Source organism: Castor canadensis, chromosome 6 (assembly GCF_047511655.1).
Source record: "Castor canadensis chromosome 6, mCasCan1.hap1v2, whole genome shotgun sequence".
Lineage (NCBI taxonomy): Eukaryota > Metazoa > Chordata > Mammalia > Rodentia > Castoridae > Castor > Castor canadensis.
In genome coordinates this window covers 73,475,007-73,502,538 of record NC_133391.1, presented here as the reverse complement: position 1 = coordinate 73,502,538, position 27,532 = coordinate 73,475,007, and the positions used below count along the sequence as shown (strand labels likewise).

General features: G+C 40.4%; 1 protein-coding gene across 1 annotated transcript in view; it reads right to left on the bottom strand.

Moving 5' to 3' along the window:
• Positions 1-27,532, bottom strand: part of Grxcr2 (glutaredoxin and cysteine rich domain containing 2) — a 55,354-nt gene that overhangs the window by 13,251 nt on the left and 14,571 nt on the right. The window lies entirely within an intron of this gene.

Sequence of the window (27,532 nt, the reverse complement as noted above, 5' to 3'; positions counted from 1 at the left end):
GATCCAATTCAAGGCTCAGGCAATCAATTAGCAATTACCTTGATATTATTATCAACACAACCTTTACATAATGAGCATTTAATAAGTGCCAGAGATGGTTACATACGTTATCTTACTTTATCCTCACAATAACCTATAAAGAAAGTATCATCTCTGTTTTACAAAGGTAAAGGTGAAGCTTAGAGCTGTTTTCTCATGTGTCTATTCTATAACAACCAAGAAAGAGATAACAGGATTCAAACTCAGATCTGCCTGACTGCAAGGCCCATGCTCAGTACACCAAGCTGGAACTTTTCGAGATGTATCTCATGGGGCTCTAGACACAGTGGAGTTTCTTGGGAGCTTCTGCTTAGAATAAAAGGAGGATCAGGTTCCAGAATTCCTGGTCTTCCACCATGCACTAACCAGAGAAACTCTACTTTAATTGTAGTTAATACTTAAGATTTCAATTGCAAGCACAGCACTCATTCCCCAGTACCCAGCAGACTTCATCAACGCCCAACACTGTAAGACAGTCAGTGGGATGAATATCAGAGAAATGTAAGGTGTGGTCCTGAAAGCAATCTTACAATCCAGTTTAGGAAGCAGACCTGAAAATGTGAAATAATAACCTCATGCTCAGGGAGCAAACTGTCCGCTGCTCCTAGAACAGCTGTTCCAGGAAGGGAGTGGTCTCTAAGGAGACACAGATGGGAGAAGAAGGCTTGTAAAGGAAAAGAGCCCTTCAGTTGGCTCTAAAAGGATAGATTGGATTCTGAAAACCTGCAGTAGTGTGGTAAAGTCTTTCTCCCTGTCTTTGCTAATGGCTGTACCATTTTCTTAGGTGTCCAAGCTGACCTCTCTCGATCTCCTGCAGCCACCCCTATGGATTCTACCACCATCACCTTTCATCCACCTTGTCACTTGACCCTAGCTGAATGCCTCACCACCTGTTTTAAAGTTTCAGCTGCCTTTAGTGACTTTCCTACCCATTTCCAATTCCACTTCCCACATTGGTCCAAGAGTGATGTTTGGGGGAAAAAAACTCTGAGATGTCTGTCCCTCCTTAAAGGTCTTTTCCAGTGACCCACAATTCTAACCCCTCCATATGACAAAGTTCTTCAAGACCTAGCCTCATCCTTTCCCTTTCCAGCCACATCCTCTGTCACATTTCCAGGAGCTGCCTGGAACTGGTATTCCAGACACACCAAAAGGTCACTCATTTCTCAAAACCTCAGACTTGTTTCTTAGTCAGTGCTAGAGTTTCTTGATCAGTGAATAAAATTTCTACTCCTTCATGCCATACCTCAAATGTCACTGCCCCTGGGAGCCTGCTTTGGAACTTTGGACCTACCACCCTTGCTATTTTTGTATTTCCTTCCATTTGCCTGTGAACACCTTAGAGTCAGAAGCTGTCTATACCATCTTTCCATCCCCAGTGTTTAGCAAAGTACCTCCTACAGTGAATTTTGAATGACTTAAGATGAGAAAAGTCAAATAAATAAACTTTTGGAACAGAAACGGAGCATATTTGTGGTGAATAGTGAAGACATAGGATCATTGGGTTGATAAGAAAAACATCTACCTTTCTACTAAGGAGAAGGACCACAGTTACAAAGTCCCTGTGTAACCAGTGCAAGGAATAAGTGGGGAATACAAAATTAGAGAGAAAACACTTAAGAAAAAAAAGAAAATTATACTCTTCCTAACACCTGAAGTTGTTAGGTTCCTCTAGGTTCACTAGGATGCAGTGCTAGTCCAGATGCACCATGAATGGATTTTCTTGGTTTGATTTATTTTTTATTATCATATATTATTGTTGTACTGGGGGTACTTAGTGACATTTACAAAAATGCTTGCAATATATCTTAGTTAAAACCACCCACTCCATCATTCTCCTTTATCCTCCCTCCTCCTATTCTTAGAATAGTTTCAACAGGTCTAATTTTTCCATTTTCATACTTGAGTACATGATATTTCTACTACATCCACACTTCCACACTCTTTTCCTCTATCCTCCAACCTTTCACTGGTACCAAACCCAATACAGGACCTGTTTTACCTTTCTGTCCCCTGTTTTTTGAAAAAAGACATGTAAATATGGTTGATGTATTTTCTAAACAAGAATGAATATAGAATATTCAAACCTGTTGAAATCACCATAAGAAGAGGACTAAGGTAGAAAGGAGAAAAATGGAAGCAATGAACCAATTCAGGTTATGATATGTGTATAAATGGAAATGTCACAATGAAACTCCCTGTAGAGCTATCTTAAACAAACAAAAATGTCTTTCTTTTCAAAAATAAAGGCTGGGATCTTGATTCCTCAGCCCTCAAGGTAGCCAGCCAGGGCCAGGACAGCATCAGCCTCAGTCATGTTTCCTGTGTACAGAACATTATTTTCTGTGTGTGACAAGCCATAAAGAAATTGGAAACCCATATCTAGAAAAATATTTTCTTCTATCTGTATTAACAAATGACCAATAGCCTTCATGTAGAAGAACTAGTGAACTGACTTCCATATCTACCTGTCAAATAAGCACATCCAATTGCTCCAAAATAAGCATGGCTAGCCAAGCATGGATTCCAACCTGATCAAAAGCTGGAGATGAGTTTTCCATGTAATATTTGTTCAATATATTTTCCTTTATCTTTTTCCTGTTTTTATATTAGCATACATTAGTAGTACAAGGGGTCTCATTGTGATAAGCCATGGAATCATGCAGTGTACTTTGAACAAGTTATTTTCCTTTTTTTTGTTGATGACATTGAAGTTCAAACTCAGGGCCTCCTGATCTCTTCCTCCTGAGGTACTGGAATTATAGTTGTGAGTCACCAAGCTCTCCCTCAACACTTTTTTCATGCCTGTCCAGGTTCAAGATTTTCAGTGAGCCAAATCAAAGTCATGGGAACTTTTGAAATGGCCAAACTTCCTTAATAATTCTTAGACGTTAGTATTTTCAAAATGCAATTCATACACTTCCAAAGGGATAAATTGAAAGCAATTTTGGCAGTATTCTCAAAAACTTTAAAAATATTCATACCCTTAAGCCTTGCTAAGAAAGAAAATAGCTGCCTGCATCAGAAGAAATCATGTCAAAACGCTAATACCATGTGCCTCTGGGCAGAGGATGCTGAACACTTTTCTTCTTTCCCGGTGTTATTACATTAAGCCCATCTTACTTGGGTAATTAGGAGGAAGATGAATTTTAAAAATACACTCCTTTCAACCCAATAATTTCTCCTGAGGAAACAATTTTTAAAAGAGAAATATTTATTGAGATAAAGATATTCTCCATAATATTATTTATACTAAGAATAAAGCAAAAACCAATTTAAATGTCTAACAGTAGGAATTCCACAATATGAAAGACCATATAGTCAGGGTTTTTTGCTTACTTTTTATGCAATCATTTTTAAAAGATTAACAAAAAGTTTGAAATAATATGGGAAGTGTTTGTTACACAAACTAAGTAGGAAAAAGTGTAACAGAATCTTATGTTCAGTGATATAGAATTCACTATACAAAGCTGTAAGGCAGTGAAGAGTGAATACATTAAAGTACTTTAAAATGTTAATAGCTTTGTCTAAAAAGGAAATGGGGGGTGATTTTTCTTTTCAAAAGTATTTTCATACTTTTCTTTATTTTTCTAAATTTTCCATAATGAACAAGCCCTATACCTGCCTAATATTTTAAGACACAGATGAATACATGCAATTGTCTGCAGAAAATGAAAATCTCAACATTCTGTCATTTTTTCCTCTGGATCAATTCAAATTGAATAAAGTGACCAAATCAGGACAATACTGATAGTGAAATGTGGGTGGCACAATTTGAAATTTGTGGTAACAGAATGCAAGCCAAAACAAATCCACCAATGAGGTATTCTAGCCCAAAGTTCTCAGGATTTGTCTAATTAAGTCTAACTTTTGGTTTATAGGAATGATAGTGGGTAAAGGAATGAGCTAAGGGACCCAAAAGGAAAAATCAGGTAGGCAAAGCCACTCTGTCTACAAGACATGGTCATTTTAAAAGATCAATATAAAAAAATTAATATTTCAGGAAAAAAAATATTAGAGGTAGGAGAAATATTCCAGCTTTAAAGAGAATGAATAGATATGATCAAATACAACATGTGAACCTTGATTGCTTCCTAGGGAAATTTGACTAAAGTTGAAATCAGGTGGAACTAGAGGCTTGCTAATTTTCTTAGGCAAGATAATAGATGCAGTTATATGTCCTTTTTGTAAGAAACAAATGCCTAATTATTTAAGGTGATGTGCCATGATGCCTGTAATTTCATATGAAAAAGTTTATCCCCCTCAATATATGTACATGTATAAAGTATATGTGCATATACATGATGTAAAAATGGTCACAATTCTTGATGGTTGATTATTATACTATTACTCCAATTTTTTTTTAGTTTTTGAGATATTTCTAATTTTAAAAATTGGGAAGAAGTGATGCTCTTAATAAAACAATTCACAGATACCTAGGTTTGCTTCTATGCATTTTGATTTAGACCCCAGTGTGTTCTAAATCTTTTTAGGAATAACATTTTTATCCTGTCCTATCTGATGTCATTTACTGGGCTTTATTTTTATGTGTATTTTGGGATTTGAGAGATTATATTGGTTATGTGTCTTGATAAAAGAAATGTGCAATTATTGCAAATTGAGTGTGAACATTATCCTTTAGTGATCTCTGCACATCTATCATTTCTAATCAGAGTAGGGCTTATAAATTAAACATATCCTTTTAATCTGCTAATACATTATTATGTTCTGTGTGTGTGTGTGTGTGTGTGTGTGTGTGTGTGTGTGTTTAAACAATAGTCTGGCATTTCTCTTTGAAATAATGTTATGGAAGAAGGTTATTATTGTTCACTTGTAGAGAGCTATAAGAGTTCATGAGACTTTATAAAATCAATGTCAAACAAAATGTGAGTTTAGTGCTCCACCACCACTAAAATAGAAAGTTAGGCAATGCTTCAAGGGATTTTCATATCTCACACCACTTTTTAAATTTTTTCCCCAAAGTTGTCTGAGCTCCTTCAGGAATAGATTTGTCATTACAGATACAGGTTGCATGGCACAGTGTGGCAGCTTGTCCCACTTGTCTCCATCCACATAGCATGCAATCTGAGGAGGAATCAGGCCAAAGTGTGGGGTCAGGAGGCTCTGATTAAAAGGGGTGACATTTTCTCCCCCTCATTTCCCAGTATGACCCACAAAGCTAACAGTTATTTTCTTGAAAAAAATAGCCTAATAAAATAAGTTTGGGAAATGCTGAGCGAAACCAAGTGAAACAAATTTCTTTACTACAAGACTTCTCAGGATGTTTGCATACTTTATCAATATTACCAGGAATACACCATTTCCAAGACCCAAACTCTTGTATTTTTGGAATTAGATGTAATGGGACCAATATTCTGCTGAGGAAATAGGCTGTAAATAATATTTAAACATTGTTCTAAAAGGCTTCTCTGCACCCCTGTAATGAAAGCATCAACTGCCTCCTAGGCACTTACTGTCTAGAAGGAGACATTTCACAGGCGGGGTGGCTGGAAACCCCAGCTCAGAAATGTTAAGTTACCTGTGCAGGGACCCATAGCCACAATGTGCCAAAATTCATGCTTCTCGCCATTAATGCCTCTTTCTCACAGCATGCAACTGACCACTCAGAAAGAGAAAGATGCTTCCTTAAAAATGGGAGACAAACGATTTTAACCATTCTCAAACATATTCTCAAAACCCACAAATGACTTCTGTCTACACATTAGCGAGGCCTCTCTGTGGCTGGGATGGGACTCACCTGCCTGTGCAGTTGGTTCTTTAAGCGTGGCCTGTAGGCCCACAGTGTGCTTTGAAACGTAACCACCTGCATTATCTGTGTGTCTCCAAAATGATCAGCCATCTTTCTTGTACTTTGGAATGCCCTTCCTCAATGTCTCTGAGCAGAGTTGGCACAAGTCCTTGCAGCATGGGCCAAATCACCACGTCAGAATGTAAAGGTTCTCAAAGTAGAAGGTGAGGTAGTGGGAAAGCATCAACCCTGCCAGAAACCACAGGCCAAAATCTGAGACTTTGGTGAAAAATAACAGTCTCTTGGGATTTTTCTACAATTCAAAGATCCTGTCTCTGGAACCCTTGACTTGCCTGCTAGTTGTTGTAAGGGGCCAACATTCCTCCTGCCTGCTCCATTTCTAACTTACTTCCTATCAGATAGAAAGCAAGAAGAGATCTCAGAGCTGAAAAATGGTCCGGAGTCTTCTCTATTCTAGCATTCGCCATTAGAAATGTAGTGAAGCCACAGTATTCTGTTATTTTCCAGTAATAATATTTAAAAAGTAAAAAAAAAAAAAAAAGGAAATTAATTTTAATAATATTTATTTAACCCAATATATCCACCATTTTATCATTTCAACATGTAATCCAATGTAAGAAACTATTCATGAGATACTTCACATATTTTTTCTACCAAAACTTCAAACTCCCATGTGTATTTTATACTTACAGAGCATTTAACTGACTTCACTGTGTTTAGTTAGAAATATTTTGATTCATATTAGGATTTCATAACATGTTTTTTCTTTCGGGGGGAATTGGGGAGGAAGCACTGGGATTTGAGCTCAGGGCTCACACTTGTTAGAAAGGCCCTCTGCCATTTGAGCCACACCACCAGTCCAGATTTCATAAAATCTGTAGTTGACAAAGTAAATTCACATATACAAGTTATAATCATATTTAAAAGTTTTTCAGTAACTGAATTGAGCATCAAATTATGATTTATATATAAATTTAAAATTAAAATTTAGGTCTTTTCACAGGTTACTCCAGAGGCACCTGCACATCCATGTTTATTGCGGCACTATTCACAATAGCCAAGTTATGGAAACAGCCAAGATGCCCCACCACTGACAAATGGATTAAGAAAATGTGGTATCTATACACAATGGAATTTTATGCAGCCACGAAGAAGAACGAAATGTTATCATTCGCTGGTAAATGGATGGAATTGGAGAACATCATTCTGAGTGAGGTTAGCCTGGCCCAAAAGACCAAAAATCGTATGTTCTCCCTCATATGCGGACATTAGATCAAGGGCAAACACAACAATGGAATTGGACTTTGAGCACATGATAAAAACGAGAGCACATGATAAAAACAAGAGCACACAAGGGAGGGGTGAGGATAGGTAAGACACCTAAAAAAATTAGCTAGCATTTGTTGCCCTTAACGCAGAGAAAGTAAAGCAGACACCTTAAAAGCAACTGAGGCCAATAGGAAAAGGGGACCAGGAACTACAGAAAAGGTTAGATCAAAAAGAATTAACCTAGAAGGTAACACACACACACAGGAAATCAATGTGAGTCAATGCCCTGTATAGCTATCCTTATCTCAACCAGCAAAAACCTTTGTTCCTTCCTATTATTGCTTATACTCTCTCTACAACAAAATTAGAGATAAGAGCAAAATAGTTTCTTCTGGGGGAGAGGGAGGGGGCGGAGTGGGTGGTAAGGGAGGAGGTGGGGGCAGGGGGGAGAAATGACCCAAGCCTTCTATGCACATATGAATAATAAAATAATTAAAAATAAAATAAAATAAAAGTGTAGTCACAGTCATATGTGGCTACTGGCCTTGAAATATAAGTAGTTCAACTAAAGACCTAAATTTTATTTTTTATTTATTTTATTTATTTTTTTTAGGATCTTTCTTTTTTTTTTCTTTTATCATTCATATGTGCATACAAGGCTTGGGTCGTTTCTCCCCCCTGCCCCCACCCCCTCCCTTACCACCCACTACACCCCCTCCCTCTCCCCCCCACCCCCTCAGTACCCAGCAGAAACTATTTTGCCCTTATCTCTAATTTTGTTGAAGAGAGAGTATAAGCCATAATAGGAAGGAACAAGGGTTTTTGCTGGTTGAGATAAGGATAGCCAAACAGGGAATTGACTCACATTATTTCCTGTGTGTGTGTGTTACCTTCTAGGTTAATTCTTTTTGATCTAACCTTTTCTGTAGTTCCTGGTCTCCTTTTCCTATTGGCCTCAGTTGCTTTCAAGGTATCTGCTTTACTTTCTCTGCGTTAAGGGCAACAAATGCTAGCTAATTTTTTAGGTGTCTTACCTATCCTCACCCCTCCCTTGTGTTCACTCACTTTTATCATGTGCTCAAAGTCCAATCCCATTGTTGTGTTTGCCCTTGATCTAATGTCCGCATATGAGGGAGAACATACGATTTTTGGTCTTTTGGGTCAGGCTAACCTCACTCAGAATGATGTTCTCCAATTCCATCCATTTACCAGCAAATGATAACATTTCATTTTTCTTCATGGCTGCATAAAATTCCATTGTGTATAGATACCACATTTTCTTAATCCATTCGTGTGACTACCCTCTTAGACAACTTGGAGATGCCCCATTATAGTCAAATGTTTTTAATGAAGCCAGTAGTGCCTCCTAGAGGGCATTATGGAAATTTGGGAAAACATTCATCTTAGTAATGAATGCACACTACAGGTATTTAGTGGATAGGAGTCCAGGAATGTCAGACATCCTGCAATATGAAGAACAACCCTACATGACAAATAACTGCCCCACACTTCAGGCTCTCACACAGATAAAATACCTGTTTAAGCTAGGACCTGGCCATTTATATATTTACTCCTTTTTTGGCAGAGGTGGAGAGCTTAACTTTGATATACTTTAGGAGAGCTGAAAATGCATACAAATTAAGAGAAACTTCTACTTTACTTTGCTGAGAGTTCTACCTAATGTTGTCTGCCATTTTGGAAAATTATTTCACCAATTTAAAAATTACAATTATATCACAAGACATCTGCAGTTGTCACGCTTGCAGAGGTCCTAAGAATAAGCATAGCATCTGACTACTTCATGATAACTTCTAGGGAAATTGCATCCAAGCATTTGCTGTTAAAATATTTAGTATTTATCATTCTGCTGTATGATCCAGCAATCCCACTCCTGGGGTATACCCAAAAGACTATGACACAGGTTACTCCAGAGGCACCTGCACGCCCATGTTTATTGCAGCGCTATTCACAATAGCCAAGTTATGGAAACAGCCAAGATGCCCCACCACTGACGAATGGATTAAGAAAATGTGGTATTTATACACAATGGAATTCTACTCAGCCATGAAGAAGAATGTAATCTTATCATTCGCAGGTAAGTGGATGGAACTGGAGAACATCATTCTGAGCAAGGTTAGCCAGGCTCAGAAGAGCCTCCCTCATATGCGGACTTTAGATCTAGGACAAATACAGCAATGTGATTGGACTTTGGTCACATGCTAAGGTGAGAGCACGCACGGGTGGTATGGGGATAGGTAAGAAACATAATAGTATTTGATGTCCTCAATGCAGAGGAACTAATGCAGAAACTTTAAAGTGACAGAGGTCAATAGGAGAAGGAGATCAGGAACTAGAGAAAAGGTCAGTATGAGAAGAATCAACTTGGGATGTAACACATTTGTACATGGAAGTAATGCAAGGGTCTCTATATATAGCTGTCCTTATCTCAACTAGCAAAAATGCTTTGTCTTTCTTATTATTGTTTATACTCTCTCTTCAACAAAATTAGAGATAAGGGCAGAACAGTTTCTTCCTGGAAGTGAGGGGAGGAAGGAGGGGAGAGGAAGGGGGTGGGGGTAGGGAGGAGAAATGGCCCAAACATTGTATGCACATATGAATAAACGAAAGAAAAATATATGTAGTATTTCATTATCAATTACTTTTCTTTCATTTCTCTTTATATTAGAACAAGGTCATTGTGTTCTTTTCTTGAAGTTATGTTTTAGGTAATTATTTAATCTATTAATTTCATTCCAGAATAGTAAAGAGGTGTTAGGAAATATGCTTACTGGAAGTGTGCCTTGTGTCTGATGCATGGAGAGCCACATCTGGTGAGAAGCCTGGCTAGTTCAAGCCATTGAAGACTCTGCCGCCTGCAGGAAGGAGAGTGAAGTGCACCTGTGCACTTCACTAGAAAACAGGGCTACAGTTGTGACCCAAGTAGTCATGGCCCTTCTCCCAAGATGCCCACAGTGTACTGTGGGGAAACATGGATCTGGGAAGACGGGGATCAGGCCAAGTAGGGAGGAAAAAAACTATCAGAAATTCTCCTGATACATTTCAAACCTCTCTGCCAACAACCTGTCCAGACTACTTGACCCAGGAAAATGTAATGAGGATGTTAAAGTTTCTGGCATAACTTAACTTTTTTCAAAGTTTACATCAGCTCAAGATATCTACATAAAAATATACAAGTAAAACATGAATATTCACTTTTGTAAATAAATTTAAAAACTAGAGACACAAATAAAGAGAACAGAAAGCTTCGTTCATCCTTCGTAAAAAATAACTAGACTACATTTTTTCCAACATTTTGTATTTCATCTTGCTCACCAATTATATTGTACATTCTAAAGTCCAAGGAAAATTAACATTTTTGAGCACTAAAGTGTCAGGTGTTGGTTTGCAAGCAATATCTCCTTTTACCCTCATCACAACACTATGAGGCAACTGATAAAATTATGTCCATCTTAAAGGTAAGAAGAAGCCAAAAGACCATAAGGGGGTGGAGTGCACACCCAAGATCACACAAGTGTAAGTAATGGAACCTGGATTTCTATATGGATATTGTGGCCATGGAGCTCACATCCTCAACCAGCTGCACTATGCAGTTTTAAATATAAATAAACTCTTATACATCCTTATATTTTTTTTCCTTGGAACAAACAAGCATTGACTAAATACTACGAATTCCATTTATAGTTAGGAATATTCCTAGTCCCTAAAAGGCAATGCAGGATGATGCAAAAGGTACAGGCTTTAGAGCCAGTTCCATCTCTCCTTCTAGCTGGGTGATCTTGGGTAAATTGCTTAACTTTTCTGAACCATAGAAAAGTGGAGCAGGGCCCTGAGAAAGTGAAACATAGAATGGCTAATCTTCTATGGGAACTTGTGAGTGTAAAAACTTCAAAGATTTTAGATGTAAGTGTCTTGTCAGTAACAAAAGACTGGCCAGACTCTGGATTTTAGAGTCTGTTCTGGAGAAATCCAGATCATTCTCATCTGCTTCTGAGGTTCCCCTTCAGTTTCCTATGAAACTCAATTCCTTCCCTACATCTCTTCCTCAAAATTGACTCCCTATCCTGTATCAGAGCTGCCAATCCAGGTTTGTGGAAAGAGGATTTGATTCAGAAGTTTGATAAAAGTTCTAATCTCAACTTAATTTTAAAGAATTGATGTGTGACTGAAACAAGCCTCCAGTCCTGTTTCCTCATCTCTACACAGATTTTAATTCTCTCTAAGAATAAACATCTTTCAATTTTCTGGTAGTGATGGGAAGGAAAAGGATTATGGATACAGTGAAGAGGAAGAATCTGACCTCCTACACATATTTGTGGATATTTCAGAGAACACAATTGATTGTCTTTCTCTGGAGAAGACACGGAACTGTTGTTCATGCAGAGAAAGTTTTTTTTTGTTTGTTTCGGCCTGAGAAAAAAATGTTCCGGAAAATTTCACAAAAATTGCCTTCGAATTGCTTAAAGAGCTCCAAATGCACAGCAAGCAGGGCATTACTTGGAGCCTGAGGTCCCATGAAAATTTCACAACACATCAGAGACTTGCTCTGGACTGCTTGACTTAGCACTCAGTGGATCAGTGACGGTTGAGGCAAACAAGGGACTGCTGCTGAGTTAAGTCTTACTAACCCCAGATGCAGGGGGCTCATTCGTGTGTGAGTGTGACTTTGCCCAGAGAAGGACCAGGTCCTGAAAACAGAGCTCTGGGAAAACTACATCACTCACAGCCAGGCCTCTCTGTCCCACCCAGGTCATAGGCCCAACATCCACACGCACGTGCACACTCACACCCCCACACCACATCGTCATGGCACTTCTGAGAAGCATCACCCCGAGGAAACACAAGGTAGTAGATCCAGAGTAGGACTCACAATACCCGGGCTCCGACCTGACAGTTAAAGGGATCCTGACTCTGGAAATTATCTTCTCTTGGTCTTAATTTTAGTATCTGAAAAATAAGACTTGAACTTTTTGACCTCTGACAATCTATGATTCCCTAATGCAATGAACACCTTCCCGACCCACTGAGGAGATAGGCTGGCTTTTTCAGTCTGAACCAGGCTGTCGAGCTCCCATTCTGTCTGCCCAACACAATTCCCCACACTCCTTCTTGGGGGAACTGTCCCCATGTTCCAACTGGTCCTGACAAGAGGCAGAGCTGCCTTGATTGTAGTAATTGCTCAAGGTTGGGCAGAACAAAGCAGGTGCTTGCCTGATGTTTCTGTTACCTATTGTGGAACACCAGACTGTCCTGGAAACAAGTGGCGTTAAATGGCAACCTTTGTGTGCTCTCTCATGGTTCTGTAGCTGGGGTCTCTGACTGGATATCCAGGGTGCTCACTCCCACACTGCTCTTGATGCTGGTATGATCTGAGAGCTCAGCTGCAGCTGCTGATGGGAGCACAGTGTCTTTTCATGTGGCCGGGTTTTACAGTGTACAACAGCTGGGTTCCAAGAGAGAGTGCTCCAAGCAAATAAACCTCAATCTGCCAGCAATTTACCAACTTTCTGCTCATATCATGCTTGCTAAGGACCTATTGGCCAAAGAAGTCACACATCCAAGCTCAGAGTCTCTAAGGAGGGGACTACACTCAAGAGTAAATACCAATAGCATAGTTCTGCTCAGACATAGTGGTCCATAACTATAATCCCAGATACTTAGGAGATGGAGGTAGGAGGATTGTGGTCCAAGGGCAGCCCTGACAAAAAACATGAGCCTTAGCTGAAAAGTAATTAAAAAACAAAAAGGGCTGGGGACCAGACTCAAGTGGTAGAGCACCTGCTTAGGTGCTTAGCAAGTATGAATCCTAATGCCACCAAAAAAAAAGAAGAAGAAGAGGAGGAGGAGGAAGAGGAGGAGGAGGAGGAGGAGGAAGAGAAGGAGAAGGAGGAGAAGAAGAAGAACATGGGATCCACTAATTAACCAATAATTTCCCTTTGTGCTTAAGTTGGTTTGAGATGCTGTCACTGGTCATCAAAATATCCATGATGAATAGAGCCAATATTGGATCTGCACTCAATTCTTATCTTTACCACTTACTAGCTGTGCAGCCAAAAAAGTACCTGACTTATCAAAGTTTCCAGTTCTTCATCCCTAAAATAGGGACAATACCCAGCTCAGAATACCATTCTGAAAAATAAATAGCATGCAAGACCTGAAAACATTCTATAAATCCAAATGTATTGTGTGAGTACACATATCACAGTGATGCTAAAAGAATAGAAAGTGAAAGTTAAAATCACTTCAACTTGTTATTCATTCATTTCATGGACATTTATTAGAAACTACTATATGTACAATGTACTATTACTGCGGGCTGTATAAGGGGAAGGACATCCAAGCCCTCAAAGAATGTACAGTCCAATAGGGGAAAGGATACATGCACATATAACACTAACCCAAGGACCCCAAAAGTGCTGCTTCAAGAGAGGACCAAAGCAAGTATTATGGTGTGACAAGAGGTCACGAATAGCCAAGGCAATACTCAGTAAAAAGAACAATGTTGGAGGTATCACAATACCTGACTTCAAACTATATTACAAAGCAATAACAATAAAAACAGCATGGTACTGGCACAAAAACAGACATGAGGACCAGTGGAACAGAATAGAGGACCCAGATATGAAGCCACACAACTATAACCAACTTGTCTTTGACAAAAGTGCTAAAAAATATACAATGGAGAAAAGACAGCCTCTTCAACAAAAACTGCTGGGAAAACTGGTTAGCAATCTGCAAAAAACTGAAACTAGATCCATGCTTATCACCCTATACCAAGATTAACTCAAAATGGATCAAGGATCTTAATATCAGACCCCAATCTCTAAAGTTGGTACAGGAAAGAGTAGGAAATACTCTGAAATTAATATGTATAGGCAAGAACTTTCTCAGTGGAACCCTAGCAGCTCAGCAACTAAGAGATAGCATAGATAAATGGAACTTCATAAAACTAAAAAGCTTCTGCTCAACAAAAGAAATGGTCTCTAAACTGAAGAGAACACCCACAGAGTGGGAGAAAATATTTGCCAGCTACACATCAGACAAAGGACTGATAAACAGAATATATAAGGAACTCAAAAAACTAAATTTTCCCAAATCTAATGAACCAATAAAGAAATGGGCAAGTGAACTAAACAGAACTTTCTCAAAAGAAGAAATTCAAATGGCCAAAAAACACACGAAAAAATGCTTACCATCTCTAGCAATAAAGGAAATGCAAATCAAAACCACACTAAGATTCCACCTCACCCCTGTTAGACTAGCCATCATTAGCAACACCACTAACAACAGGTGTTGGCGAGGATGCAGGAGAAAAGGAACCCTCTTACACTGCTGGTGGGAATGTAAACTAGTACAACCACTCTGGAAAAAAATCTGGAGGCTACTTAAAAAGCTAAACATTTATCTACCAAATGATCCAGCAATACCACTCTTGGGGATATACCCAAAAGACTGTGACACAGGTTACTCCAGAGGTACCTGCACACCCATTTTTATTGCAGCACTATTCACTATAGCCAAGTTATGGAAACAGCCAAGATGCCCCACCACTGATGAATGGATTAAGAAAATGTGGTATCTATACACAATGGAATTTTATGCAGCCATGAAGAAAAACAAAATGTTATCATTTGCTGGTAAATGGATGGAATTGGAGAACATCTTTCTGAGTGAGGTCAGCCTGGCCCAAAAGACCAAAAATCGTATGTTCTCCCTCATATGAGGACATTAGATCAAGGGCAAACACAACAAGGGGATTGGACTTTGAGCACATGATAAAAGCGAGAGCACACAAGGGAGGTATGAGGATAGGTAAGACACCCAAAAAACTAGCTAGCATTTGTTGCCCTCAACGCAGAGAAACTAAAGCAGATACTTTAAAGCAACGAAGGCCAATAGGAGAAGGGGACCGGGAACTAGAGAAAAGGTTAGATCAAAAAGAGAAAAGGTTAGTCCGAGAAGAATTAACTTAGAAAGTAACACACATGCACAGGAAATTAATGTGAGTCAACTCCCTGTATAGCTATCCTTATCTCAACTAGCAAAAACCCTTGTTCCTTCCTATTATTGCTTATACTCTCTCTTCAACAAAATTAGAAATAAGGGCAAAATAGTTTCTGCCGGGTAGCGAGGGGTAAGGGGGGGTAAGGGAGGGAGCGAGGGTAAGGGGGGAGAAATGACCCAAGCATTGTATGCACATATGAATAAAATAAATTTTTTTTAAAAAAGAAAGTATGTGAGAAGGAGGGAATAAATCATTCTGAATTGCATGGGAGGAAAGAGAGGAGTGAGGACATCTTCAAAAATGTGCCACTTACCCTGGGTCACAAAGAATATGTTGGATTTTAAATACATAGAGAAGGCAAAATGCCTTTAGGAAGGCAGTCACTCAGTGAACAAAGGCTGGGACTTATACAGTAAGTGCTTAATAAGTATTATGTATGGATGAATGAATGAATGAATGAAAAAGTGGTGGGCCAAGGATAGCACTTTAGTCCAGTGTTTCTGAGCAAGGGAATATGAGAGTACGTAGTGAGAGATGAAGGTGGAGAAATAAATTGGGGCTCCGTTATGATGATCCTTGAATACAAGACCAGTAATTTTGGCATTACTTTTAGCTGGGAGCTATTGAGGATTCTAGAAGACAATAGCCATAAGACCATTGCAATGCTTTGCAAAGATCACTCTGGTGTGATTTGGGATAAGCTGGTGATGACACCTACACTTGCTTTGATAGAAGCACCCCTCCTTCCCTCTCAGTCTATGGAGTGTTGCTGAGCCTGATGTCCTGAATCTCTCACTCTAGTCCAAAGATGGTCGGATGATTCAACTTGGCCAGTGAGAACATTTCATCACACTGGAACACAGTATTTGGACCATGGTTAGACATCTGACTTGAATCAAGCCAATGAGATGATCTCCTGGGACTTTAGGTGAAAGTGTTAGAAAAGAAGTGCTTTCTAACCTGTAATGGTTACTCTTGATTGACACTTTGATTGGATTGTTAGATGCCTAGATTAGTAAATCACACCTCTGGGTTGGTCTTTGAGGGTGTTTCCAGAGAGGATTACAAGAGGGGAAGACCTGCCCTAAATGTGGGCACCACCATCCAAATAGACTGGGGACTGATGGAATAATTGAAGAAGGAAGTTGGTTAGCACAATATCATATTCTCTCTCTCTCTCTCTCTCTCTCTCCTTGACCACCTGTTCCACTATGATGGACCTAAAACCTCTGAAACCAATGAGCCACAATAAATCCTTCCTCCTTTAAAAAATTGTTTCTCTCAGGTAATTGTCACAGCAACAACAACAACAAAAAACCTGACCAATACAACTTCACCCAACCCCCACCTCCCCCCCCCACACACACACACACAAACACTAGTATTTCCAGTCTGGAAGAATATCAACCTGAAGTTGGTGGTGACAACAAAAACCTGCCTGAGAACGAAGCCAACAGAAAAGAAAATAGAGACAACATACAAAGGGAGTTGGTGACTAATGGCTTCACTTGCATTCATGGATACAATACCCCCTTAGATTTCCAGTGGCATTGGAAATTATCCAATCACATTCCCTTCTTGCTTGAATTGGTTTTCTGTCTTCAGTAGTAGAATGATTTCTGACTAAATATAGTCAGCACTGTGTGAATCCCTTAACAGTCATTCATTCATCTAACAAGAATGCTGAAGTGCCTATCCACTGCCAGGTACTGTGAGTGGAACTAGAGTAGCACTGAAAATAGTTAGAAAAATAGATAAAATTCCTGCCCTCATGAAGATTATCTTCTACTGGAAAGCAGTGGGGAGGAAGGGGGCAATAAACAGAATTATTACTTAAAATGTATGATATCAGATGATGATATATGTTCTGAGAGAGTGAGAGGAAGCAGGGCAGGAAATGGGAGAACAGGCTGGGAGTGGGTATATGATTTACACAGAGACACCAGGTAAAGCTTGGCTGATAAGGGACTTGCCCGTTGCTAAGGAAGTCAACTTGATGGGGATAAAAAGCAAAGAGGACTTCTGTCCCCAAGGCAGGACTATGCGTGGTGGGTGGAAGGGCAGGAAGGGGGCTTGTGTAGTTAAGTGCAGAGGACAGGGGGTGGATCAGATGAGATGAGAGTGACAGTGAAGGAGAGTGTGCATCCTGAAGGCCACTTTAAGCCATGAACTTTCACTCTGAAAGACAGGAAGCCTTTGGAGAGTTTTGAGCAGAAAAAGGGCATGAACTGATTCGTATGTGACTGGGTCACTCTGGCAGCCACACTTGGAAGTAAAGAGGATGTGCAGGAGTGAGAGCAGAAGGCCTTTCAGGAAACCAGCAAAAAGGGGAGGTGGCTTGGCTGGCAGTGGCAACATCGAAGTGGTCAGCCTTGGGATCTATTTTGAAGGATATTGTTGATGAGTCAGATATGGGGTTACATAAGGAACAGTGGTACCAGGAAAGACCCTATTTTTACACGAGCATCTTAAAGGATAGAGTTGTCATCAGCAGATGTGAGGAATACTGAGAGAGGTACAAATTTGGGGGGTGAAGGTCAGGTGTTTGTTTTTAACATGTTAGACCTGAGAGCCTGTTAGACCTCTAAGTGGAGACACAGTGTAAGTGGTTGAATTTTAAAGCCTCACATTCACAGAAAGAGTCCAGACTAGACTTAGAAGCTTGTCTAAACCTCAGAGAAAGACCAGAGGAAGCTCCCGTGTCATCGGTTATGTGGGGGAGATGTTCTTACTGTTTCACTTTCCCTCTGTCACATCTTCCTTCTCCAATTTGCAGCAGTAATTGCCTTGCAAGGCAATGAGTTCTGATGCTCTTTCCTTCCATCTCAGAGGTCACCTCTAAATTCCAACAATCTTAGCCCAAAAGGCATTTTTTTAACTTTTCAACTTAAAAGTTTAGCTCAAATCCAAGAATATAGGAATGACCAGGTGTGAACAAGCAAACTCACCAGGACCAAAGATTCCTACCTGCAAAGTCTCAAGATAACCTGAGAATTCCTGGATTGTGCACGAGGAGGAGCAAGACAGGCTCAGAGAGTAACACCGGGGCAGAGGAGGTGTCGAATCAGAATCCTGGTGGGTTTCATCAGCTGATGAATACTGAAATGCTCTGATGATTTTTTGCTTAAAATAGGAACAATGAATATGGAAGGATCTTTTAAATGTTAATAGAAGCAGTATTAAGGAAGAAAATTGGACCTATTGTTGTGCAAACAGCTGGATCTACTGAAGCAAATTCAGTGTGTATTTCTGAGGGCTCCTTTCAAAATATGCTTAATTATAATAAGCAAAACTCCAGGAGGCACACTGTAGGGAAAAGACCTGGGGATTTGAAATCAGAAGATGTAGCTTCCAGCTCGTTCTGTGGAAAATCACTCACTTCTGAATGTCATTCTCAAATGCAGATGCTAAGATTACTCATGGTTATTGCGAAGTGGAAGAAAGGCAATGTATTTAGTAATGATAGAACCAGAAGCATTGAGAGCTGCCACTTGCAGGCACTGGGTTAGGTGCCCACTATTACTGATCTCAGGCTTCTTTATCTGGATGATGTGTGGGTAAGGTTGAGGGCTTTGGAAAAAGAGCACCTGGATTCAAATTTCTTCTCTGCCACTCTTGCTGGGTTTCCTAAAACAAGGTATTCCTCCTTTCTGCACTCAATATCCTCCTCTTCAAAATGGTTCTTACCTCCGTATTAAGGAGATTATTAAGGGCTGGGGCCATGACTGAAGTGGTAGATAGAGTGCTTCTAGCAGAAGGTTCTGAGTTCAAACCCCACTGCCACCAAAAAAGAAAAAAGGGAGCTAATCAAGATTAAATGAGTTACCACAGGTGAAGACTTAACATAGTGCCCACCACATAAATAAGCTCTCAATAATAATTGTTAGTATTTATTGCTGTGACATGTAATTTTCATAGCAAGGCGATGAGGTACACTGTCATAAATATTGTCATAATACAGCTATCTAATTAGAGAGACTGAATAATTTGTGCAAGGTGACATTGATATTAACTAATAAACATTATTAGTAGTAAGTTGTGGAGAAAGCAGAATGGTAGTTATTTGTATTTTAGCTGCTGTGGTTTGACTATGAAATGTCCTCCCCAGGTTTCTGTGTTGAACACTGGTCCCCAGCTAGTGGCACTATTTTGGGAAGTGGTAAAAGCTTTAGGAGAAGGGGTCTAGCTGGAGGAAGAAGGTCACTGAGGGTGGGTCCTTGAGGCTATGGTCCTGCCCTGTACCTGTCCGTACTACCTATCCAGCATGAGATACAGAAGCTCCTCTACCACTTTGCTCCTGCTGCCATGATGCTCTGCCCAAGCAAATGGGATCATGCCCATGGACTGAAGATTCTAAAAGCATGAGCCAAAATAGATCTTTCCCCTTTTAAGTTGTTTCTGTCAGGTATTTTGACAGAGTGGCGAGAAAAGTAACTAGTATGGCAGTACACAAAGGAGACTGAGCATTTTTTTACTTTCCCCTAATGCTGAGCTAATTTCTGGCATCTACCTGTTTCTCAGCTATGATGCTGTTAACTTCCACCTCCATATAGCTGCCTCCACCCAAAGATGCAGTTGTCATTCACCTGCCACCATTTGCTAGAAGTATTCCCTGATCATCTGCTTGAAGCGTATGCACTGCCATCAGTCTAACTTCCCATGGTGCTACAACAGAAGTCATTGATTAACTTGCTCATTGGTTATTGTCCATCTCCTCCCACCAGGATGTAAGCTCCTTAAGTTGAAGGGCTTTGGCTTCATCAACATTCTATCCCCAGTCCCTAGAATAGTAGCTAACACGTAAGTGGATGCTCAATAAATGAATGTTGATTGACTTATAACAGTTTTTCACCACTTAGATGAGCCTTTGGACTGTGACTTCAATTTATTTCTCTTATCAATTAATCTGCTATCTCAGATCCATCGGCAAATGATACAGGAGTGTGGATAAATATTCCTGCTCTCTTTTCTCCTCCCTCCCACAAGTCCCCTCTCACATACATTTATTTATAAAACTAACAGGACAGTATGATCGGACGAGATTTTTCTCCTCTCCCAGAGGCTGGTGCTAAATTGTGAGGCTTAACGAGATTCCCATTGCTGTCACTCATTCTAACTGTCATGCAGTAGCTGAACCAATATTGGGACTCATATTGTACATCGGAGTTCATTTTGTTCCCACACTGTTGTACCTGCAAGCAGAGTCTCTGGCAAGTTTGTTTTAATAACTGGATTCCAGAGGGAAAATGCCAACTGAATTCATTACTAAAATAAATCGAGACTACATGAGCAGGCTGGAGTGGAAGAGACTACCAAGAACTTTATCTTCCCAAACCCAGGGGCTGGCCATAAATTGACAACCAATGAAACACATGCTGGCTCTCATTGGAAGATAACATTGTTTTGATCAGGATCTCTAGATCACAACTTGACCTTTGTGAACCTACATTGACCAAGGAAAGAGGACCTTGTTGACCTGAGGTTTCTTTTTTCCTTCTTTCCAATAATATCTCCATTGTCAATAAAAAAAAGTAATAAAAATGGCATAATTATATGCTAGCTCTATACTGCTCACTGTTGCTACATCTGGAATTTGGTGGGTGACATCTGCAGTGTAATTGGAAGACAATACAGAAGATACATGAATCTGCAGGGATCCAGCTTAACATACTGCAGCCATCCTGGTCATAACTGCCATCCTGCCTGCCAGATGACACTGCCACACATCCCAAGCCCTATAGAACAAAAAAGTCATTAAGATAATTAGCCAAGTGTGTTGTGACAACCACTTATTCCCAGGCAGTTATTCTTAACTGATGTTGGGTGTGTGAGTAGTTTTTGAGTGGCCATAGCATAGCTTAGCATAAAAAAACCCTTCCTCCTGTCTTGCTGCTGTTTAAGACATGCTTCTGCCCATAAGTCCTCAATAAGTTGTACTTTGTGCAATCCTGGTTCTGTTTGCTTCATTCTGGGTCTCTTGGTACCTTCACATTGGCAGCTGGCTCTCATGTACCTGGACTAGACATTTCTGATTTTCATATTTTTTTTTGTAGCACTGGGGTTTGAAGCCAGGGCTTCATGCTTGCTAAGCAGGCATCCTATCACTTGAGCCACATCTCCAGCCCTTAGACTATTCTGAAACAAAGCAGTTAATAATAAATTATGATAAGAGCTATGAAAGAAATTCACATGGGGCTGAGACCAAGGGAGGAAACCAAATGTAGATAAAGCAGATATGATTTAGGCTAAAATCAAAACAATAAGAAGATCGGTCAGGTGAAGTGTGTGTGTGGACATACACGTGTGCCCGTCAGCAGCTGCATTCCCATTCTGCAGCTGAGGAAGCCACAGCTCTTGGAAGTTAGACCTCCTGCCAAAGACCACTGCATATTATGAGGTAGGAGAGGGTTGTCTATTTTGCTTTAATCTGAAAATCTATTTATTTCTTCTCTTAAAAAAATTGACGCATAATAGTTGTATATATTTACAGGCACAGAGTAATAGTTAAACCCATGTTTACAATGTGTAATAGTTAAACCCATGTATACAATGTGTAATGATCAAATCAGGATAATGCACCTACAAATGCCTCTCTTCTAGTTCTTTATAACACTGTTATAAACATAGTCACTCTGCTGTTCTATAGAACATTAGAACTTACTATTTCTACCTAACGGTGGTTTGGTACTTCTTATACAACCTCCCTCTACCCTTCCTCTCCCACCCTTCCCAGCCTCTACTACTCACCATTCTACTCTTTAAAGTTGTGGGGGATTGTGGGAGGCAAGTTCAAATATGTCACGTTTATTGTTATTTGTTTTTTTATGAAAATAGGATTTTATTTTAAGATATGTAACTGACAAAATTTGTATATATTCAAATTTTGAATATATATTCAAAATTCATATGCATATTTATATACATAAATATTTCTATACATAAACTGATTACCACAGTCAGTTTCCATAGTCTATGCTGCTTCTCACTCAATTCAGAGAAGATGGAGGACTGTCACTAATTGGGGGGACGAGGTTAGAGGTCTTTCTCCAGCTTTCCCTGCTCTTGGCAATGATGGCTGAGCTGAATGAGGTTCCAAGGGGGCCGCAGTGGGTCTGCAGGTTGGAAGAGGCCCTGGCTCAGCAAACAGCAGGGGGAAGGGGCTGTGGGACATTGCACAGAGGGGAAAGCAGCAAAGCCAAGGAGAGCTCTGCTTACAGAAAATGTGGCTGGCAAGAGGCCCAAGGAAATATATGGCAGATGAAAACCCAAGAAGAATTGACCCAAGGCCAAGACAGGATGAACTTGAGTCCCCAGATCCACTCCTCCTTTGGATGCACTCTGTTAGCAGTGCTTAGATATTGGCTGAATTTCAAAGGCCAATTCTGGTCCCATAGCCACTGCTTTCTCCCATTCCCTCTCTTGTTCATTCAAAAAGCATGTGCTGAGTGTACACAAATGCTTGGCCCTGGAAATACCTCAACGAATGAAGCGGTCTGTGCCTGGTCTCCTCCAAAATAGGCTCACTCAAGAAGTATTCAAGGCAGCAGCCCTGATGAGCTCTACTGAGTGGAGTGCCAGCTTTGAGTCAGGCATTATGCCATCTCAGGGAGTCCACAGATAAGTAAGATCATTCCACCCACCAGAGCCCAGGGCCCAGTGGCGGAGACAAAAGGGTCAGCTGTCAGTTGCAACCCCTCAGAGCAGAGCTATGGGAGAGAGGGACACTGAAAAGAGGGTCCCTAACCCTAGTCATGAGTCAACAGGCTTCCTGCATGGAATGTCTGTCCCTTCTTTTATTCATTCTGCAAACAACTACAGAGCCTGTTAGGATCAGGTGTGGCTCTAGATCCTGTTTGTGAGAACAGCAAGATCCCTGACATGGAGGTGACACTGGGGGTGGGGGAACCACAAACAAATTAATAACAAACAAATAAATAATTTATATAATTTGATACATGGGGATAAGTGTTTGAGGAGCACAAATCAGAGGGAAATGAAGCAGTGTCAGAAGAGCTTCCTTAGAGTGGGTAGAAACATGGCATCGGAGAAGAGCCCAGAATGTGGTGGTGAGGTAGATAAAGAAGAGGCGCCTGAGAAAAGGCCAAGCAGAGACAAGTTGGTCAAAACACTTTTGGAAGGCCAGTGTGGATGGGTGGACAGACAGAAGATGAAGTCAGAGTTATGAGCACCCAGTTTATTTGGGATTATTCCCACCAGAGCAATGGGAAGCCATCGGAAGATTTAAACAGGCTATAGCTACATTATTTTGTTATGGTTGGGTCTTGTTTTTATGTTTTTGTTTTGTGTTTTAAAGCTTGGGATTGAACCAAGGGCCTTGCACATTCTAAGCACGTGCTCAACCACTGAACTACATTTCCAGCCCAATACTGATACGCTCTGATTTGCATTTTTAAGAGGTCACTCTGGCCGAATGGGTAGCTGAGCACATATATTGGGAACATCTATCTTTCCTTATTATTAAACTTCATTTGGAATATTTTTATTTGTGCGTATTAAGTTGTACATAGTAAGGAATTTCATCATGACATTTCCATACATCCTGAAATAATTTAAGATTTACAGAAAAGTTACAAAAATTATTCAGGTACTTTCCATAACTGTCACCCAATTTCTGCTATTGTTAACATCTTGCACAGTCACGTCCAGCGCAACTAAAACATTAACATGGGTAGATTTCCATTAACTAAGTGACATAACCAATTTTACTAGTTTCTCTGTTGATGTCCCTTCTCGGTTCCAGGATCCAATTCAGGATGCACACTGCACTTAGACCCATCCTCTTCTGAGCAGTCTTTCTGTATTTGAGGAAATGCCCACATCAGATAGACCCACTTTTCTTGCTTGTACCTAACAATCCTAATAGATGGGAGGGCAGGCAGGGACACAGATGGGGGCAGCCGTGAATTGGGAGAGATGTTTCCAGAGGCTACTTCAGTCATCCAGGCTAGAGACGAGCTACTACTCGAAGAACGGGTGAACATCAAGTTAGTCAAAGTAGTCACATTGGTTACTACTGTGTCATAAAATAAAGGTAATTTTAACACTCCCGAAGGAGGAAGAAAACAGTCTTAGCCTTTTCCATCAAATAAATTTAGCTCTTTGAAAAGGTTAATACATTGTCCTATATCTTCTCATTTATCTAAGAAGAGTGAAACTGTAGACTTATTACTGGTCCAACCCACAGGTCCTCATTTAGGGACAATGACCTTTAAAAAGTTGTGAATTCACAAAGTTACAATCACTCAATCACAGACACTTACTGAGCACCTTATAGGAGTCAGGAGCTTCATGAGCAATATGCTTCCTACCCTTGGAGAGGTTTCAGCCCGTGTGAACATCAGAACAGGTCTGGTTTTAGAAGTGTTCTAAGGAAGAACCATGGGAAATCGAATAACTAATTGCAGAGGGTCCTATTTTGGGGATGTGTTATGATCCCTGATGGAGCTGGTGATAAAGGCAACTTGATGTGTCTGTGTGGCTGCGAGACAAGCACAATCAACCATTTGGGAGCATTGGCGGGGGATGGTATCAGGATGGGAGGGGTGGCCAGCCACTCCTCTTCTGGAAAGAAAAAACTTATTAAAGTTGAGTCCTCCCACATAATTTAACCAGAGGAAACCGAGTTTGAAGGTGACTTATCTGAACAAACAGCTGTCTTTATTGTAGTTTCTCTTTCCTACTTTTTTCTGATCATTTCAGTTGGTCTCAGCATGGATCCTCTGGTAGGAAATCTTAGAGCAAATTATAACAATTTTGATCCTCATTAAGAAGATTGAAAATTAATAGCAAGCATTATTGAACTTCTACAGTAAGTACAAGCAGACAAAGATGAATGGCCCCTCAGCTGCACCCTCAGCAGCAGCACAGTGGTAAAGAACAAAAGTGACTTCAGTGGGGGACACTAGTGTGGCAGGACTGATTATGCTCTTAGCCCTCTGTGAGAGACTGCAGGGCAAAGCCAACCACTGACCAACTGGTGCTTTTGCTTCCTTTCCCTAATGCTGTAGTCTGAAGAGCAGTGTTTATTTTTAAGTAGTGGCTTAGTGACTTACATTAGGATCACCAGAGGTGCTTAAGTAAGAATAAAAAATCCTAGCTCCCTGTCTCAGGCCCCTGAACTGAAATTTTCAGGATCTGTATTTTGGATAAGCTAAGTAATACTAATCTCGGGAACCACTGTTCTCCAGGATTCCTCCCTAGCTAATGGATGACTGATGAGAAAAAAACTGTTGGAAACACACAGAAACCTGGGAGGAAGTCCCACAGGAGATGGGTAGTGGAGGAAGGTGCCCAGGATACTTCTAACTGGGCCATGCCTGTCCTCACAGGAAATAGTCATTTTTTGGTAGATTTTCTTTCTGGGAGAGGTTGCTTGGCTGGGGACTTTGTGAGAAAGTGTTTTGTTGTTTTATTTTGATTTTCAGACAGAATCTGACTATATAACCCAAGCTGGCTTTGCACTTGATACCCTCCTATCTCAGCCTCCTGAGAAGCTGGGGTTTCAGTCATGCATCACTATGTCAAGCTTTTTGGTAGTCTTAAATAATCTGTGGATGTTGGGTAAACTCCGTTATTCGTTGTTGCTGTTTGACTTGATCTTTCCCAGTTACTGTTCACCTTGATTCTACAGAGTCCTCTGGGGTGAAAATGTCAAAAGCCAGAGATTGCTCTTAACTTCTCCAGTTTTCACCTTCAACTTTCCAGAAGAACCTCAAGCACAATGGCTGAGAAGATAGGACCTAGAACCTAGACACTAGAGGGCTATGTGTCTTCAGGCATCTCTGTTCCTCAATTTCCTTATCTGGACAGTGATCCACCTCATCTGGTAGCAAATCAGAATATCTATATAAAGTCCTCAGCATATACCTGGAACAGAATTAATGCAAGGTAAATGTTTGCACAAATGTACAACTTGTCAAAAATGCTGGGTTTCCTTGGGAAAGTACCCATAGCACACCAACTGACACAAAAGTCACCATAGAGGGGTGGGAAGAAAAGAGATAAACAGACAATGCTCTGTGGAGAACTCAAAGAGCTGTGCATGGCTGTGTGGGAGGTAAGGGGGCAGAGGAAGAGGGAGCGCTGCTCAGAGCCCCTGCTTGTGCTGGGGTGGGAATCATGTGTGACAGGAAAGGAAAAGAAAAGAAGGGAAGTGACAAACTCATTGTGCGTGTGTCTGTCATAATGGATGAGCAATAGAGATGATAAGAATCCTCAAGACAAGGCTGAGTCATTAGAGTAGGAATAAAAAGCTCATTATTGGAGGGATTGATGTCCTGTGAAGGCAGAGCTTTTACAACAAAGAGCATCAGACTGACATTTTTCTGGGTTGGGGAAGCTTGTTTTATAGATGATTGGTGGCAGGCCTTGGGGTCTTTTGCTTTCTTTTATCTTATTGTTTTATTGTCCCATTTTCTCCACTAGGCCTCAGGCAGAACCCCGAGGGGAGTCTATGAACAAGCATTTAAAGGAAGGCGAAGAGGGGGAGAGGAGTTCTTGTCACAGAGGGCAATCTGCACTTTGGAGTGCTTCATTTGAACTTCTTAGAAAATACTTCAAAAACAGATCTATAATCTCATCATAAACCCCACCTTATACTTTCCAAAGGAGGCAGCTCAGGAGGTAGAGGCAGGTAAAGAGGTAACTATCAAGCCTGGATTTAAACGAGGTTCAAAATAAAGTGACCTCAGGGAAATCCCTTAGCCCCTGTGAACCTCGGTTTCCAATTCTGTAAAATGAGATTGGGATTATGACCAACCTTATAGAATTATTGTAAGCAATACATGAATGACATAGAGGGAGCCTTCAGGGAAATCATTCTGTCCCATCACCACCACCACCATTTTCGCCCTTGTTGTTGTCACTATGCTGAAGAGGCAATGGGAGCAACAATAGAAGCACAGTCAAGAATTTGTCTGACTTCACATCATCCCAGCATTCAGAAAACACACAGATCACCTGTTTCACTTCTAACAACAATGGGAGACAGCCAGGCTTGTTTTGTAGGTTCCCTATTGTTTTTGAAAAAGCATTTCTTTCCAGAGCCTCACATTTCCTTTTAAAACACAGACAGTATTACTGTGTCAAGACAAATTCTCCACAGGATTTGCACATTATTCCCATCATCTCCAGTGACCAATTCCCCCATCCGCCTCTTTTCCAAAAGTTGATCTCAATGGCATGAACAGCTCAAGGAAAGCAATTCTTACGTTCTGTCTCAGGATTTCCTACGTTTTAAGCCCAAATGTTTGAGCTTCCACATTCCAGAGTTGTGGATCAACTATAAGGACATTTCAGAAGGAGAAGAGGGGGCTGGCTTAAGTGGTGGAGCACCTGCCTAGCAAGTGCAAGGCCCTGAATTCAAACTCCAGTGCCACAAAAAAAAAAAAAGAGAGGTTTGAGAATAAGGA